Raw genomic sequence first — 11,525 nt, 5'->3', positions numbered from 1 at the left:
GCGGTTTCCCCACCACCCCCTGAAGAATGATGAGTCCCAGAAACTGCCAGATGTCCTCTTTGGTCACCGGTTCCCACTTTCTGCTTCTGGAAAACCTGGCATGCAGCGTAGCGGATTGCTGCTCTTGGTAGCGATTTGTCTCCGTGACAATTTTTTCAATTACCTCCTCAGTGAGGAATAATTGCAGGTATGCCAGAGGGTTGTCACGCTCAACATCTACCTTCATCCCAGGTGATCCAGTGAACAGGAATCTTGGGGTGCTACCTGGTCCGTATCGCAGTCAATAGGGCACCAAGTGCGCACATCGCTGAGGTCAGGTGCAGGATCATCGCCGTTGTCACTTGCCAGGTCAGTGTCAGACGTGTCAGACGACAAATCTCCCCACGACTCACTATCGCTCACTTCTGCGAGCACCTCCGTGTCGCTGTCACTCAACTGGCCCAAAAGCGCTTTTGTAGTAAAGTGGAGCTTTTTTGATGCCATGTTATAAATATTTTATGAGCACAAATGACAGTAAAATGGCAGGCAAGGGGCACTGTACTGTGATCAAGTGTCAGATCTGAGGTGATACAGTGTAATCCTCTCAGATTACAATGTATCACCTCTTTTATGTGTGTGTCACTTTTATGTTACTTTTGAATTTCCCGCCCAGTTCTGCTCCCATGCGCCGCTGCTGCTCGCAGGGAACGGAACCAGGAAGTCAGATGCCGCCGGCACTCTCGCCGGCGATCATAGCGGAGGACATCGCTAGATCGCCAGGAGAAGGTAGGGAGACTCCGCTGACAGCTCTGCAATGTTACCCCGAGCGTGACTCGGGGTTACCGCTCCTGGCAGAGAAAATTAACCCCGAGTCACGCTCGGGATTACCGCCAGGGAGGTTAAAGTGTTTAAAGACTGGACTGTCAGCCGAAAATCTGGGTCTGAACGTACAAATTGTGGCCGTTAGCGACTAGTCAATGTTAGGGCAGAACGGAGAGTGGCAAGACTGGTACAAGACAACAGAAGGGCAACAGTGCAGTGTCAGAATCCTCGCATCACCTTTCAACATCTCGTGGAATCACGAGGTGGCCTAACAAAGTAATCTCGTGGCCCAACGAAGTACTGATGGGGGTGGTCATAATAATCTGGCCACTTGGTGTATAGTAAGCAAGAAAACAAGCAACACATAACAGTTCAAGTCACGTAATCAGAATATTTGACAGGTTTCAGTCCTCTGGTAGTAGGCTTGGGTAAGCGAGGCTCCGGATCCTCCAACTGTCCATCTCCATCAGACGCAACAGGGCACTGTTCCTCCTCTGCAACAGGATTTGTAGGTGCTACTTCATCCATAAGAGGCTCATCCTCAACAGGAGTGGGAGAAAGTTGCACATCTGGTTCCCTCGCAGATAAGTCCCATTCAGTAGCAGCAGCCTGGTTCTCTGTAATTCCTTCAGCTGGGGATAAATTCTCTACCGCCGGCAGAGGGGGCAGGTACCAGGCTGCCGAATCACTGTTGAGGATTTCCTGGCTTTTGTCCAGTCTAGCAGATGGGGGAAAGACAGGAATAGGATTATCTATTAGTGAATCAGCACTGTACACACAGGGACGAAGAAGATTACGGTGCAGTCTCTTGTGCGGCCCATCTGGCTTCTCTGAAACCAGATCATACACAGGCCGCCCAGGAAAAGGTTGCTGCTTGACCCGATATGGACTGGGCTCCCACTTGGGCTCCAGCTTGCTGCCCCTCAGGTGTTTGGGATTTCTTACCAAGACTCTGTCTCCAGGTGTAAGTGGAAACAATTGAACAGCACTTTCCTCGGCTAAATCCTGATGTCTCCCCAGCACTATCTGTTTGGCTTGATCCAGGCGGTGCCAGTGATCTTGGACCCATTCATCAGGGGTCCTTGCCGTGATAGACTCTGAAGTTTCCAAAAGTAAATCCACCGGTAAACGGCCACAACGGCCAAAGATAAAAAAATGGGGAGTATAACCAGTGGTTCTATGCAGTGCGTTCTCAATGTTCTTGCTCTAATGTGCAAATCAATCCTAACAATGTGCGATTAAAGCGTTCACAGGCCCCATTTCTTTGGGGATGGTAAGGGGTAATATGAGACTTCCGAATACTACTAAGGCGACACAGTTCAGAAAACACCTTGGACTCAAAGTTCGGCCCTTGGTCAGACAGAAACCTTTTGGGGCACCCGTAGGGCTGGACCACATGGGTCCAGAACAGTTTAGCTGTAGTGACGGCCGTCTGATCTTTGGTTGGCAACACGATGGCGAACTTAGAGAAGTGGTCCACAAACACCAAGGCATGACGGTACCCCGAAGAGGTGTCAGCCACTGTCAGAAAGTCCATGGTCAGTAATTCAAAGGGTTCTCCTGTGCTCACCACCAAAGGGGTAGTTTTCTCTGTTTTCCCTTTGTGTATAGCACAACTCTGACACCCCTGACATGCCTTCTGCACCCACTTAGACAATTCCGGACAAAATATGTACGTACGAATAAAGGCCTCCGTCCGTTCTGCACAGAAGTGTCCTCCAATACGATGAAAGACTTAACAAACCTCTAAGGCCTCCGATTGAGGGATGATCAGTTGATGAATAACTCGCGGCTCCCCTGGAACCCGTGTCTTCCGGTACAAGAGTCCATTATATCTTTCCAGCATATCCCACTGCTTTAGAAGCTGACACAATGTCGACGAGAGCCTTCTTCGCTCCTTAGAATCTGGTTTCCGATTCCTGTCCCAATATCTCATGAGCTGATCAATGTCAGGGTCTTTCCACTGGAGTTGCAGCCACTCTCGAGGAGTATGAATCTCTGGCCCTCTTGGTGGAACTTGGTTACTTTGCAGAGCCGTTGAGGCCAGTTGCACTTGCAGGTTGCCACCAGAGGAACAACCTCATCCGCTTCGAGCAGTTGATCTATATCATCCTGAGGCTGGTCAAGAGGAAACTGGGAGAGGGCATCAGCATTACCATTGGAGCATCCTGGTTTGTAGTGAATGGTATAGTTGAACCGGGCCAGTCGTGCCACCCAGCGTTGCTCCAAGGCCCCAAGTTTAGCAGTCTCTTTTCGATGACGACCCAGACTACCGCTAACAGCTCGAGTTTAAAAGAACTGTAGTTGACTGGATTACGTTCTGTAGAGAGTAAACTCCGAATTGCATAGGCGATCACACGTTCAGTTCCATCTTGCTCTCGAGCAAGCACAGACCCCAATCCTTGGAGACTGGCATCGGTGTACACCCGGGAGGGTTTACAGTAGTCAGCGTAAGCAAATATGGGAACAGAAGTCAACTTCGCCTTGAGGGCCCCCAATGCCTCACTTTGTGCTGCCCCCCAACTGTCAATAATACTGGGAGAAGATTTTCCTTTTCAGTGGGCAGGTTGTCCACGCAGCAACTGGGTCAAGGGGGCTGCAATAGTAGCAAAGTTCGGAATGAATTTGCGGTAGTAACCCACAAGCCCCAAGAAGGAGCGAAGCTCTGTTACCGTTTTAGGGATTGTCCAAGTCTGTACCACCTGAAATTTATCGGGATCGGGGGACACCCCTTTTGCCTCGACCACATGCCCTAAATACTGGATTTTGGTTTTCATGAGATGAAATTTTTCCGGTTTGAGCCTAAGGCCATATTGGGCTAGCCGCGTGAGGACTTGATCCAGATGTAGCAGATGGTCCTCGAACGTTTTGGAAAAGATGATGATGTCATCTAAGTAAATCAGGACGGAGTCAAAGTTCAAGTCTCCCAAGCAACGTTCTATTAGCCTTTGGAAAGTGCTTGGGGCATTAGTCAGGCCAAAGGGCGTCCGATTAAACCCGTATAGTCCCAGAGGGGTGATAAAAGCAGTTTTTTCACGATCCTCCTCTTTTACTGGGACCTGCCAGTATCCGCTGGCCAAGTTTAGAGTGGAGAAGTACTGAGCCTGCCCCAAGGCCATTAGGGATTCTTCGACCCTGGGCAGTGGGTACGCATCTCGATGAGTACAGGCATTCAATCTGCGATAGTCCACACAAAAACCTAAGTTGCCAATTTTTTTCCGCACAAGAACTATGTGCGTAGCCCAGGGACAGTGACTCTCTCGAATCACCCCCCCCCCCCCCTTGCAGCATACTACGTAATAGGTCTCTGTCCTCTTGACAAAGAGCAGGGCGTATATTACGATACCTTTCACGAATAGGAGCCATGTCTCCAGTGTGGATTGAATGATCCAAAGCATTAGTACAGCCGTAGTCTTCAAGGCCCTGAGAGAATGCGATCATATTTCTACGAACTAGTTGCTGGAGCTTGTTTCGTTGTTCAGGGATCATCCCTTGCACCGGAAGTGCAAGTTGTGCTAACAATTGCGAAAGGTGGGCATCTTCCGAGTCAGGTAGGGCCGTTTGTAAATAAGCACAGGCGGCCTCCACCCCAGGGCAAGGATCAGTAATACAGCTTTTGGGTACCGTATACAAATCTGCAATGGCCACGTCCGTGGGCACTTGGATAAGAGTGGACCCCAAGTTAACCAGTTGCACCAACACTTGTCCCTGCCGGACAACCGACAGAGTCCTGGCTACCACCTATTCACCTTTTGTTTCCAGATTACGTTGTGGTTCTACCATCACGGTAGCTCCTGTTACGTGTCTTCTAGTCACCACGGGAAGGGGGCACACCAACTCACGACGTGAGGATATAATAACCCAATGCCGGGCAGGGAGGCGGATGACCCCAACTTTCTCTGTACAAGCGTTGATCAGATTCTGCAGCTGCGGCTCTGACTGCCCGGATGTCTGCTTTGAAGCCTCCCGAAGAAGGCGGGTTGAGTCCAGTTCTTTTAGAGCGTTCATGCCCAGCACCACTGGAATCTCTGGGAAGGAGGCATTCCAGGTCACCACAACCCCGACCCTTCTGAGGTTTTGTTCATAGACCTTCATGGACATACAAGTGACCCCTGCTACAGCTATCTCTTTCCTTCTCGGGCAGAGCCATCACAGCCCGGCGGGCTTTCCCTTCTAGCGCATTAACAGTCAAATCTGCAAAGTGTGCTGCGGGTATTTCGAACAAGTGGACTGAGCTGTCCAATCTCTCCACCCAGTCTGTCAGGGAGATATTGGTGCCATCAAATTTTGGAATCAGTGCCAAAGCTGCTCCATATGGTGCCATGATTGACCCTCTAGCCACTCCCCCGCCTGAGGACGGTGGTTCTGACATCCTGCCGACTACGCCAAAATGTTGGTGGGGTTATGATGTGGCGGCTTCACAGAGGGAATCACACGTATTGGTCTTGTAAACAAAAATAAGAGAAGGTACTTCTAGACTGGAGGTTCTGGTGGGTGACATAGAGTATAATGTGATACCCTTGATGCAAAATGTAAGCCTTCCTGGAAAATGCTATGATAACAGTGCAAAACTTTGGTAGGTTTTTGGACCTAATAATAAATTGTCTACTACCACTAGACCCAATTCAATATTTAATCCCTGTATGACCACAGCAAAACCTAATTTACTTCCATTGCGCCCCAGGTTTGAATACAAATCTAAAATCTGGACACAGTTGCCTCTAACCATAGTACAAAGTATACATTTCATAAAAATTACATGGCTACCTTAACTCCCTCATATATCTTTCACGACACTCATATTTGGATACCAAAAAAATGGTTTCACAAATGATGTGTGCTATTTCACGAACTTATCTAGAGCAGTATACTTTCCTAAATGAAATTGGAAATGTTATGCCTTCCCTGGGAAGATGAAGAATTGGCAGTATTATTTGGCAGCATGACTGCAGTACTTTGGGGGATGGCACTTTTGTCTATTGGGTGGCCCTAACCAAGCACTGACATCATCCCTTGTGCATGAGCAATGTAATAATTCAACCTTGAAAGCGGTTGATTTAAGAAAAAAATATGCACGCTACCCCATTCTCAATTTGTACTATACGATCTGAAAAGACATTGAATTAATCCTTAATTCTCAGGGCTTTATTGAATATACTCACTGTGGGATAACAGATGTCTCACTTAGCTGATTAATTTGGAAGGGTCCCTGGAAAAATGCTGACAACCTCCTCACCTATATCAAGCTATTAGACTTCCAGCAAATCCTTCCAGCAACTACAGACTAAGTTTTTTAAGATATCTCCAACTTTCACATTCCCCTGCTGGTCAACAAATATTACTGACCTTATATTTCACAAAACTGAATTGATTTTACCCATAGCTCAGTGCAGAAGTATCTCAAATGTATCTCACTCTGCTTACTAGTTCTTACAGCCCACTGACAAAAGTAAGTATAGAAGAAAGCAAGAAAAAAAGAACAGAAGAAAAATGGGTTCAAGATATAGGTCCATTTACAGGCGAACAGTAACAGAACACTGCAAAGAGACCTCGGGTCTCTGGAAGAGATATATACCTCCTGCCATACACTATGGGGCCCATGCTGGGAAAATACCATTCTCATGGCATTCCCTCGACTAAATAGAGATATCTAGTGGCAGTAAAGCTGTGCAAACAACACTTACCCAGCTTATGGCTGGGTGGATGTTTTATAAATCAACCCCTATGTATTCTGCTTCTCAAGTTCAGTGAAGATCACACAGACCATTGTTATTCTTGAATCATAGATAAAATCTTTTATTGATATATCTCTCATTTACAATGAAACTGTCTTCATGAATCCACATTATATATTACAATATCATACTTCAAGGTTGGGTTGGAAGTTTACACCAACTACATATACGACAAGTGGATTGAAGGATGTTTTTTTCTAATTCTTTATGCACCGTAAGTCACACTGTATAGTTCTGAGTTTGTTAATTTTAAGTTTCTCTGTTCTATGAAATTTTAAAAACAACTTGAAGAACTTGGTAATTCCATATTAAAGAATATCTTGATAAAAAAAAAAATTATGCGAGCTGATTTATCTGTAAGACTTGTGACTCAGACACCCCTGCCACACAGCATACCCCAGTAACCCCACTGAAGTTAAGCAATACAGTTTGGTCATCAACCAGCCCCTAGCCACAGCATTGTAAAATGGTCAGCAAGCTGCCATTGTTAGACTTTCTGTGCTATGTAAAAAGATGGATTCAAGTAATAATACTAATTGTATTCAAAACATTCTCTGCCAAATGGCCTCTGGTGATTGATAATATAGATGGGGTATATCTTGCTCCCTGATTGTGGCCTTTTTGAAGGTGGTAGACATAATGGAAGAAACTGGATTTGTTTGTTTATGGCTCTGTAGTCATGCCAGGTAAATTGTTAGTGCCATGTTGTAATGGACGGACACTGCAGGGATCTGGTGCGGGTGGCCGTCGCGGTCCTGCGCAGGCGCGCCACGGCTCAGCAACCCCAGCTCGCCGTCGGATGGCGTCTGGTGCTGCTCTCCGTCGCCGCTTCGCGCAGGCGCATCACCGGCCTCCTTCATCTCTCCCTTCAGAGCAGTCTACGTCGGGTGCAGGCGCGCCGCGAAGCTCCGCCCCTTCAAGACGCAGCACTCGGCATAAAGCCGAGATCCAGTAGTTGATTGGCGTCTTTCTGTTGATAGTGGAAGGACGCTGATCAACTCAGCGCTCCACTCGCCTCAACCTAACCGGACCCAGTACCCTCATATGAACATAGCAGTGGTCACTAAACCGCAAGTAACCTGGGCTATGTAAGGCAGTAGCCGCAGTACTCCTGTGCATTTGCTACCTATTGAACCAGTTTATTACTGTTGCCTGCTGTGTACAACCTTGAACCAGTGCATCACTATTACCTGCTGTGACATACTTGAACCAGTACTCCCAATTGCCTGCTATATATATCCTTGAACCAGTTTGTTACAATTGCCTGCTATATACTACCTTGAACCAGTTTATTACTATTGCCTGCTGTGTACTACCTTGAACCAGTGCATTACTATTACCTGCAATAGCATACTTGAACCAGTGCATTACTATTACCTGCAATTGCATACTTGAACCAGTTTATTACTATTGCATGCTGTACAAACGGGGTGTGATGTGTTGCAGCCTCCTAACCGCCTAAATCTACAAAACTGGGCAATTCAGGGAGTGGCTGCTATTCTGATACCCGTTCCTACGAACCTCTCCAGTCCGCAGTTGCGATCCACGGAGGGAATTGACCCTCACCCAGGGCGAGCATTACACATGTCAGGTTATTCACCAGGCCAAAGTCACAGCTAGCTTGTTACATATTTTGAAACTGTTGGTTAGGGGGCAGCAAACTTTCAATTTATCAAAGCAGGTTTTAGCCCCTAAGTCTTTTTTTATATGCAAATCTGTTTAGCCACTCCTTTTAACATGTGCGCCTGTTTTGACCAGAGCTTGCACATGTTTTACGCAAGTTTTGCAAAAGTTTGCAATTGTTTACATCTGCACTTGTCCTGCGGCTGTCTGAAACTGGAGCATCACCTAACAAAACAATTGCAACTTAAGAAATCTCCATGACCACTTCTTCAAGAAGCGACAGTTAAGCTGTTTGCATGGAGTTGCGAGTCTTTCCTGGAGTCTATTTAATCTCTGTGTCCTGTTTTGTCATTGGTGAAAGAAACCAGAGAACAACATTCCCGAAAGTGTTGGATGAAGAAAAGCAAAATTATCTGTTGCAATAGTTATAGTTAAACTACAAGGAAATGTAAATCTAACAAGCAAGCATTAGAAGAGTGTACACTAGTAATGAAAACGAGTAGTGGTACAATGTCACATTGTCATCACAATTAACTTCTGTTTAGATTTCCCAGCACTACTAATCTTGAGTATTGTATATTAAAGCTAAGTAAGATATATCACAGCTGCAGATGAGGTTGCTGCTGGGTCTCCAGGGGTAGATTTCTCTTATAGGTTCTCTGAGAATTTTAAAGGGGAACGCCATGAATCCCTATTTCTATCTAAATTACAAATTATCTACACACACAGTGTTTTGAATTCATCCTCTGGTATGTTTGCAATCATTTCCATGAGAATATTTTGCCTGAACAGGTCTAAACCACAAAAAATGGTTCATCTCCCATTATGCAATTCTATTCTGTGCTTTGTCAGGTGATTTCAGTCACCATGATGTTACGGATGATCTGGGCACAGACCCTTTATTTACTAAAGAATAGAGGCCGTTTACGTAGCAAAGTGAATGAACTCTTTGCAAAGTAAATGTTTGTAAATACAGTACACCTGAAGGCAATTTGAATGCCCAATCATGTGTGAGGGGAATCTGAAAAACAGGATTTTTACTAGCATTATAAGGCCCCGTTCACACCAGGGCAGTTCGGTTGCGCGGATTTGTCTGCACTTAACCGCTGTCATGAACGATCCCATCCATTCCTAAGAGGCCAGTTCATGCAATCGCGCGTCTCCGAACTGGCCAAAATGCTCCCTGAGTTCTTTTGTCGCGCATATAGATTGCAATGGAAACACGCTGATCAGAGCGTATTGGGGCATCTTTAATTGCGTTTCAGCATTGAAACGAGATAAAAAACGCCCAAAACCGCCCTTTCAAAATTCGCTCGGAAAACCGCGCTGAACTGCTTCTGATCTTGTGTGAATGGGGCCTCATGGTTGATCAAAGTGAACGCAGCTTCCCCTTATTAGCTATGTTCAGTGAACATGAATTTTGCAAAGGGTACAACTTCTACTACTTCAGTAATGAAGGTATCCTGGACCTCCAGTGAATCACTCTCTCATTGCAGGAGAGGTATATAAAAGTATTTGTGGTCAGAGTTACTTAGGCTTCCGAACCTTCATGACCCCTACATAATACCAACCTGATGTGTGCCATGATTTTGTGGTCAGCGTGCCAAATAAGTGGGCACGCTCTAGTGAAATGATAGAACCTGGGGAAGGGCGGGGGGGTCAAGCGCGACCTCGCTGTGACGTGCCCTGAAGCTCCCTGTCTCCCTTCTTAAGGGGAGGAGAGCCGCCGCAACTCCTCCCACAAACACGGCCAAGATACCTTGGCCTATTACTTACTATTTATATTCAACTATCCTCTCCTTATTTTACATCTTCCTTTTTCACTGGAATTAAGAGGCTTCAGCTTGATGTGGGCTCACATTTTTAGACATAACCTGCCAGAATAAAAATATGGAAGATGCAATTATTGGATTGATTATTGTGGGTGCTAGGTACAGGACTGTTATTCTTATCTTTTCTTCACTACCTAATGAGGTTCATTTATGTTTGCTTCATTCATCTTGGAGTTGTGATTGAGTAAGTGTAGTATTCATAAACTCCATCCCCCTCTTCTGCACCAGTTATAGCAGGGGGGTAAGGCTTATTTCTGCACCAAATCGAGCTCACGTAATGAGTGCTTTGTAATGCAGTAATCCTTTGAGCCCAGGTTGTGTAATTAGGCCACCGCAGAGGGCTGGTCCATGACAACCTGGGCTCAGAAAAAGATGATGGCCACCACTCAACAAGTAAAATAAAATGTATCTTGGAGAGGTGGGGGTGTCAGTTCTGAACTGAAGGTGAATATTGCAGCAACAGCTGTTTTTTTAATCGTTTTGATATATAAGTCACTTTTTTAAAGTGCACCCTGATATCAATAAAGGGGTTGTAAAAAAGCCATAGTGCACATTGGAGGCAATTTGTGACACTTTTCTGGGGCTATTGTCACATTAGAAAATCCTGCACCCAATTCCAGATATTCTTTTGACTATATATATATATATATATATATATATATATGTATGTATAAAATAACATTTTCTTTGAAGTTATTGAAAGGTTACAGAAAAGCACAAGACTTGACGACAATGTCAAAGGACTGTATATTTCCTCATCACAGTGCATAATTGGTAAGAGAAAATATCCCCAACCTCTTTCAGCTCTTGAGTCACTGTAAAATATAACAAGTGATGATGAATAAGAGTAAACATGAAATGTAGCCTTTGTTATCAGTAATGATATCATAAATTTGGAAGAATCTAGAGACAGTTTCAGAGGATGTAGAAAACGGCATGTGGTTCTCAAGACACTGGGCCTGATTTACTAAAGCTTATGCATGTACACCAGTGCATCAATCACAGACAATCAGCTTGTATCCTCTTACCATTTATCAGCATCCATGAAACATGTGGATACATTGGTACAGGCAACAGATTAGATATAATGAAATTACTAAGGAGTATATTTTGTACACTCCACCATCTGAACATAAACCAGCTAAGTGGTAATGAGCCTAAAAAAAATTATTTTTTCTCCAGTGTTTTGGGGTCTATCTAGCTGTTGTTAGCAATTTTACATGCACATCTCCTTTAGGCGTGACACTGTACTTTTTTAAAGTGCACCCTGATATCAATAAAGGAGTTGTAAAAAAAAAAAGCCATAGTGCACATTGGCTATTTTCACATTAGACAAGTCCTGCACCCAATTCCTGATAGTCTTTTGACGTGCAAAGGTTTTGGGTAGTTCTTACTTACGTCACTTTCACAATGTGTTGCTATGACTGTGACAAACTAAAAAAAATATTGCCAGTTTATAGATAAGGAAACGAGGTAATGAAGACCAACTCAAAGTTAGAATACGGAGACAGGTCACGGTGCTCGGAATGAGGCT

The 11,525-nt window shown here is 45.1% G+C and overlaps 1 long non-coding RNA gene across 1 annotated transcript in view; it reads left to right on the top strand.

The window, feature by feature from the left end:
• LOC108788030 overlaps window positions 1-634 on the top strand; it is a 6,568-nt gene extending 5,934 nt beyond the window's left edge. The window contains exons 2-3 of the long non-coding RNA XR_001941304.1: window positions 349-354; window positions 552-634. This is a non-coding gene — a long non-coding RNA (uncharacterized LOC108788030). The remainder of the gene's footprint in view (window positions 1-348; window positions 355-551) is intronic.
• The last annotated feature ends 10,891 nt before the right edge of the window (window positions 635-11,525 follow it).

Source organism: Nanorana parkeri, unplaced genomic scaffold, assembly GCF_000935625.1.
Source record: "Nanorana parkeri isolate BGI_ZX_2015 unplaced genomic scaffold, ASM93562v1 scaffold301, whole genome shotgun sequence".
In the NCBI taxonomy this organism is placed as follows: domain Eukaryota; kingdom Metazoa; phylum Chordata; class Amphibia; order Anura; family Dicroglossidae; genus Nanorana; species Nanorana parkeri.
The sequence above is the reverse complement of the archived record's forward strand: the minus strand, read 5'-3'. Positions and strand labels throughout refer to the sequence as shown.